The following is an 8,083-nucleotide window of genomic DNA, read 5'->3' on the forward strand; positions in this document are numbered from 1 at the left end:
CGATGATTTTCACTGGGTATGGAGGTTTCCGCTTTCTCGTCAGACTGTGAGGAGCTCCTAAAGTCCAACAAGTCTTACCAAATTTACAATTAGCCATACATTTTCGTAAAACGGCCCATAACGGCCTTTATATAGTTGATTTCTCGCATAAAAAGTCTTAGAAGTGAATTTAATAACGAAATAGTAGACAATGTATAACTTTGCAGTGTCTGAAATATGACACCTGCTGTCTCGTCTCCAATGTGTTTGTATGTGGTTTGCTCAAACCAATCAGCGCGCAGCTCATCTAAATATTCATGAGCATACCATATTTGGAAGAAAAGCTCTTGTTACAAATAGGGCCATATTCACAGGGTAGTTAAGGGCCCATAAAATAGCATTCGGGCAATTTTCAGCCCAACCAATGTTACATACCCTATTAGGAGACCTTAAGGAACAGTGTGAAATACCCTATATAATCATTCTATTACCCCTTTAACGTCTTAGTCATTTTAACCCAAACAACGATCTTTTGGTAAACCTAACCAAACCTTAACCATAGCATTGTCACATCATACAACAGATTTATTTTTCAACAAGGATTTGTAGCAGTTTAGGAAGACACACACATTATCTTGATGTTAATATACAAACAGTAATTCCCAAAATGACTTCCTACCTCGGCCATGCAAAACTTTCTTACGTGTCCTCGCAATTTTAAAGTTAGATAATTATTTTCTACCATTACTCGATTATCAGGCTGAGGTTCAGATTTTGACAACAAATCACTCATCAATTCCCGATGAGACTGTGACAGTCCTGTTTTGTTGTCAGGTTATTAGAAAGAGATAAAACTCAATGCACTGTGCACACACATCAGCAGCTTCAGGCAGGTGCCTCTTCACACTGATTCTTAAAACAGCAACAGCACTTCTTAAAGTTTTGCTCATGGAACTTTACAGCACTGAGGAGTCCAGTTAATTTCCAGGTCTTCACTTCACACAGTATGACTAAGCCTCTTAGGAGAAAGGTTGCTCCACCTATAAATGTTAAAGCAAGGTTGGGTATCTGTCTACCAAGAGCATAAAAAGAAACTGCTGCTGTGCTCTTTTGACCGACTCCTAGCACACCCCTTTTAATAACATGATTATTATGTGCTTTATTCTTGTATTTCAAGAATACAAGTGACTACATTTTTGGTAAAGTCAGTTGGCACAGAAACATTCACAAAGCACAAGAGTATTGAAACAGGCCGCAGAACAGGTGTGGTCATCATTACTTGAATAATTATTTAATGAAAATAATTGTAACAATTTAGATATCACTTTTAGAAATTAAATTCAAAAACTAACTTACTAACTTAAGTTACACAAGAAAATGAAAGAAGCAAATAGGAACATCAAATTAAAGCACACAACCTAGATGAAGTAATTATATTGTAGTATTGTATGTTGTAAAACATATAACTGAATCTTCATTCCAAAGTACCAAAGTAAACTGCATTTAGGCTGATCACATTGACCACACGATAGAACAATCAGCAAATGTATCTTCAGTTTTTTAAAGAAACAAAAATAGGCCAAGGAAATAATAATTGGTACAAAGACACAGGTTCTGAGTAGTTTTAGTTGCAAAAACTAGCAAAAAAAAAGCAGTTAAAAATGTTTGACAAATCTGCTTGCAAAAGCTGCCTTCCATGTTGCTATGAAACCATTTTTTTTATTGTTTTGGTGGATTTATTTTTTGTGCTGGATTCAGTTAAATATTGTCTTGCAAGCAATGCCCACATTTCACTTGCTCATGTCATATCATGCCTTTTAATTAAGATTCTACAGTGAATACAGCAAAGCATGTCAGCAACAGGTCATAAACCGGTGTACTGTTACACTGACAAGTGAACAAGACAGGTGTTAACCCTTCATCATCTGAAAAGCCTTTCCTTCAAATCAGATAATCTGACTGTGTGAGTATAAAAGGTTCCATGTATGAAAAGGAACGGCATTAGCATTTAACCTAGTTATTTTCATCACTATACATCAGTCGGTTTTCACTCTGCATCTAGTTTGTAGGATAAATGTATTGCAGATTAAGTGTCATCACATCTTTGGGCTTCAGTTAAACAGTTTGCTGCCGTGGCAGCTGCAGTTATTCTACATAGGGGCCTTTTGTGTTGAAATCTTCAGCTCAGCACCATCTGCTTCTTGCAAAGAAACTGTTTTCAATGTGTCAATTCATCAAATAAACTCCGGCGCAGTAAAAACATAAAGAGAGAAACAACAAGCTGCTGTGGGAGCAGTGTGGCTCCAGTTCATTCTGTTCCCAGTTATAGATCTGTGCTGCTTATGCTCTGACGTCCTCTACTTTGAAATTTCTTCTGAGTAAAGACCAAAGTCGCTGGCTAGCTAGGAGATCAAGTCAGTGAGCGGCCATGTGGGCCCCTTAATTTCCCTTTAATGCCTACCATTAGGTTTCAATCCTGAGTGACCCACCAGCAGCTATCCTGCGGCAAACATTTTAATGAAAGTTTACCATAGCAGATACCAGCTCCAAAAGTAAAATTATGTAAAAAATATGTTTTCTGTTTTCTACTAATTATCACCCCTGTGTCCATCTGTGCATCACTCAGACTCATTGGAAAGCTTGCCTTTTCTTCTGGTTTTACATGTCAATAGCTCCACACCCGTATACTGAAACAATATGTATATGAGAAATCCTCACAGGACTCTATAAACAATGCCGCTGGAAGCATAGAAAAGTCAATAAATCATCAAGATCAGGCCTACACATTGAAATTCATAAGCACACTGATATTCTGGCAGCGTGCTCACAAAAAAGAATGGAGCCATTTTATTCTATCTGTGTTCTAGTGCCAAGAAACATTAAGCTGTCCCAGTATTAAATGGTACGTGAATTGGCAAGGCAGAAAGGTCAAATGTAAAATGTATGACCTAAAGGCAATCTGGCAATATGGAAACACTTAAACAGAGGCGATTGGGCTCCATTGGCCCTACACTGTGTGTACAACCACTGAGTGGAGACAGCAACCTCTAACTGACCAGATTTTAGTTAGGCAAATTATCTTTGTCACCTGAATTAGATTACATTTAAAAATAATAATAATAATAAGACATGTCATAATATTCAACAGCATGGCAGTGAAGTAAATGAATGTAAACATTCTGGAGAAAATCATTCATGTTAACCAGCAGACCATGAAACAAGGGCTCAGTTTCATATATTTTTCTCCATGCGTAATCCTTCTGATCATTGAGGCATTTTGTCAAATACTGGTTACCATTGTAGAACAAATTTACTGAGTCAGAATCTGACTTTGTTGGCCAAGGAATTTGTTTAGGTGCTGGTGTCAGAACAGCAAAAAAAAAGAAATAAGAAAAATAAGATTAGATAGCTGAAGGAGATAAAAAAAGCTGTGCAACAATTGTAAATACTTATAAACATTACACAATAATATACAAATACACAAAATAAATATATACAACTAAGTTTACAGAGAAAGTCATGTCCATATGTACAGAGGTGTGCTTTAATGCGTTGTCAGATAAGTCCAGTGCAATCAGAGGTTTAGATTAATACACAGTGCAACATTTTTTAATAGTACAATATGCATAACATGCAAATTATAGGGAATGGAGGAGATCAAGGAATTGTGATGGGTAATACTGATATTTGTCAGTCTGTGTATTGGGGTGCAAGTTGTAGATTGGAAAGTGGGGGGGGCTGTAAGACGGGGTTTATGAGAGTTATGGCCTAAGGAAGAAGCTGTGGAGGTGGCATGTACAGTAGTCCTTCCTCAGTTTAAATTTATTTAGTTGTCTCAGGAAATAGTGGTGTCGTCTGGAAACTTAAGAAGTTTGACACATTGGCCGTTGTACAATCTCTGGTGTAGAGTGAAGAAGCAGTTGTGTTATCGGGTAAATATGTCCAAAGCGCTTCATCGTTATCGACCTGAATATTGTTGCGATCCCGTTTTGTGATCGTTTTATCGCCCAGCTCTAGTGCTCAAGTCAAGCCTAGTCAAACTGTACAAACAGTATGCGGGCATATGTGTGTTGTCAGGGTGCTGTAAGAATGTAGTGCAGGTTTATGGCATCATCCACAGATCTATTTGCTCTGTATGTGAACTGCAGAGGGTCTTGGAGAGAGTCAGTAACTGTTTTAAAATTTTGCAAGATGAGTCTCTCAAAGCACTTCATGACAACAGAAGTCAGGCTAGTACTCTTTAAAACAGATTTTATGAAGCAGGCTGGCACCATGATGCACTGATCCAAGTACAGATTGAAGAGACCTGCCATGACAGGTGAGGCCAGACTGTGGTCAGGCTTTGGCGAGGGGCATGGTGCACTAAGCACAAGCGTGATGCCCATGTACTGTATGTAGCGGTGCACAGCGCATATGTAGCAGTGTAGAACTTTACGAAACAATCCATTTAACTGTTACCGTGTTCCAAATATAAAGCGGTGTATAGATAAATATTTAAAAAAGCAAAATGAGGAGAGCGAAGGAGGCTGGTTGGGAGAAAAAGACAATGAGGCCGACTAAGCCAGGGAAGAAGAAAACTTTTCGACCACAACCTTCCATTGCAGGCAACTTGTTACCAGGTCAACAAAGTTTAATCTTAAAACTTTGAAGTTGCACGACAGCAAGAAACACAAAACCTGCAGGGACCAATGCATGACCCAAAACACTGAGCACCTGCCAACTTCTTTTCAGTGGTTAGATGAGAGAAATATTCAGATTAAATTCAGATTAAAATATTTTACAAATATCAAGTCATTATTAATCTTTACATCAATGTAAAACTAGGATATGTACATTTAGAAAACTATAAAAAGGGTGCAACCAACTGAGAAAGTTAGTTCAGTTATATTGTGGGATCACAGTTCTTTCTCTTGCATGCAAAATTCTGTAAACAGCTTGTCATATACATTCATACTTTCAGTGCTTATGTTGTTCCTTCAGGCTGTTTTGTATGCATCTTAATGAATCTGTCAAAAACTGCAAGAGAAAGCTGTGTAAGTTTTGAGCAAGGTAATAATTAGTGTACACTTTTGTATAGGTATATTTCTGAGTTTGTGTAGATGTGAAATGTATGATCCATTTTAGCCCCAAAAGTTATTCATTGGTTCTCATGCTTGAAGTAAGACTTTTACGTAGACAGGAATTTAAAACAAAGCCAAGTGACTCAATCGGACAAGTTTAAACAATATGCTGATGACTCTCTGCTATTAACCTGTTCTTATTGACCTTGGCCACACCCGACACCTACCCTACTGTGACCAAGATCTTTCACTGTGCGCTCCAGTGAAGAGAAGAATGTGGTGGAAAATGTAAACATCATAATTCACATCAGGATTCATGTCAAACTGAAAAGCATTAAGTGAACAAGCAGCAGCGCTATGGGTCAGTGACTCATAAATTGGAACGAGTTTGTTTATAATACCCTCATTGTAACTCTTGTTAAGTTTCAGGTTACAGATGTCCAGGTGACTAATTCTGTTAAAGATACAAGTTGTTGAACCCAACTAGAGCACAACAGTACAAATGCCCTTTCTACATGTATGTGGATATGATTTCTTTATTTGTCCTTGCAACATACAGCTTTTAAATTAAAATAAACCACCCTGCAGTCTTTTCTAACGCTGTAACGCTACATCTTCTAATTACTTCTCCCACTCTTTGTACAAGTTTCAAGTTATTTATTGTCAGATGCACAACAATTACAGAAGCAGTCGTTCTCACTGAAAATCTTAGGTCTCAGGCGCCTCCAACAATACTAATAAAATTAGTATAAAACAGAAAATCACAAGTAAAAAACCAAGGTAAAAAATAAGGTAAAATAACAGTGTGAAAATGTGTGACCTTTAGAAAGATGTATTTGTAATTGCCTCTTCAAGTACCATGATTGATTACTTCCCTGTTCTGATTAATAACAAATGACGGATTGCTCTGAAAGTACATGCATATTTTGGATAATTCTCCCCTCCCCTTGTCTATGTTCTCCAGATGGACAGAATAGTTTTTGGTTTTTAAAACAGCCAGCTGAGATGTGAACCATCATTCACCGCTAATGTATTTGGAAGATGACTTTGCCAGATCCGTCTTTTTAGTGTGAGCCCTGATTGAAGAAAGAGCCCTGTCTTTAATATGATACACCCTGTACATCCTTGAGGGAAAAGGTCTTTGTTTTTTTATCTGGGATTTTCGTAAACCGGCTTGTGCCCAGACGCATCTGCATTGTGTTGATTAGTAATGAAGATGCCGTGACACAGGGATCTCTTTGGAGTTGATTTCCATTTATTTTGACATGGATAAATAATCAAATAAAACGTCCTTGTACAGTATTTAAAAGCTGCCCGCTACAGCTCCTTGGCTTTAAGATAGCAGTGTTTAGCTGGTTTAGTCCAACTAAACATTCAGTCATCCCTTTTTGCACTCAAAAATAATGCCAATGTGCAGATGTGAGTGTGAGATGGGCTAGAATAAAAAAAACAAATGACACCTACCTCTCCCAACAGGAGAATAGTACCAAAGGGGAGAGGTAAAGGCAGCAAAAAAATTGGTTCCTCTTTTCTGAGTAATTTCTATATTTAGTTATACTAACCACTCCTTCTTACTGACATATACCTCCTCTACACATACTGTACATACACACTCTCACCCACCAGTGTAACCACACAGGATAGGCTGCCCTCCTTCTCCAACCCACGCCAATATGACATCTTTGAAGGGGCCACTGGACTAAACTGTATATAAAGTAGTTCAAATTAGCTCCACCTTGACTAGCTACAATAGTGAAATGCTGATTATGTGTTGATGCATAGTACTGTCGACACTTTAAGTACATGTTTCTGATAATATCCCTGTACTTTTATTAAGTAAGATTTTAGTTGCATGGCTTTTACTTGTAATGGAGGATTTTTAAATTGTGTCATTGGTACTTTTACTTAAGACAAAGATCTGTGTACATCTTCCACCACTGTGTTATGTTCTGTCTTGTTCACCTTAATGTCACGTTTCATGAAAAGTGTGCACATACTAAGTTAGAGGCATTTCCATTGAGGTTTTAACTTTATTTTGACAGTTTTTGTGCACTTATACTGACATAAGGTTACATACGAGTCTGCCACAGATGGATGGATGATGGATGAAAAAAAATAAAACAGGAGTGTGAGAAAGAAAAGAAGCAATACTCGAGTTTTTGCAGTAAAGTAGGTAAAATTTGTAAAAAGAAACAACAACCTGAAATTTGAGTTCATTCTTTGAATCAACTACATAAGCAGATGGTGAACGTTCCACTGTTTGGTGGATCTTGGTTTTTAACTGATTTATTGGCAGCACACCACGGTATATTAAGATATTTCTGATGGAAACTGACGTCTGTGCCAGTTTCTCAAATTCTACTAATCTAAAACATGGTTGGAAAAACTGTTTTAGCTGAAACATTTTCATTCGCGTCAAAACATCATAAAGACCAGGACAAAATTATAATTTGCAGAGTAAACAATTAAAACCCATGATACCTCATACTGTATATACCTGCTGTTGCTGCTGTGTGTGTGTGTGTGTGCGTGTTTTATTGGTCTTCTTTTGGCTTTTAAGGTGAATTTCTGAGAATTGTAATCATATTGTTCGTACTTTGACGTACAATTGCCCCTGGAAAATCACTTAAGTCACACCTGAATCCTTTGTGTATGACTACTGGGAATACGCACAGAGCAGGGTCTGTCGTGTGAGCCATGTGTTTGTGGATATCTGTTGGCATCTGGCTCTTATTTCCTTTCTCCATGTCACAGGCGCAAAGGCTTTAAGCATGAGTCACAGCCTTCAGACCTCCCCGGCATCCAGGCTCGCCTCTGAAGACAAAATACACGATCACTGAAAATGTCACGACAACTTTGCAGAATTATGGAGTCGTTGCACACAACCTTTAAAAAATATATGCTTTAACACCACTTGGGGCTCATTTATCCACGCTACATGTTAATGAACTAGATTTAATATATACTGTGTTGTCATGTTGGCTTCTGTTGTAGAGCTTTACTTTTTACGATTACAGAACTTTTCTATCAGTGTTTGAAAAAGA

This window comes from Sander vitreus, chromosome 12, assembly GCF_031162955.1.
Source record: "Sander vitreus isolate 19-12246 chromosome 12, sanVit1, whole genome shotgun sequence".
Lineage (NCBI taxonomy): Eukaryota > Metazoa > Chordata > Actinopteri > Perciformes > Percidae > Sander > Sander vitreus.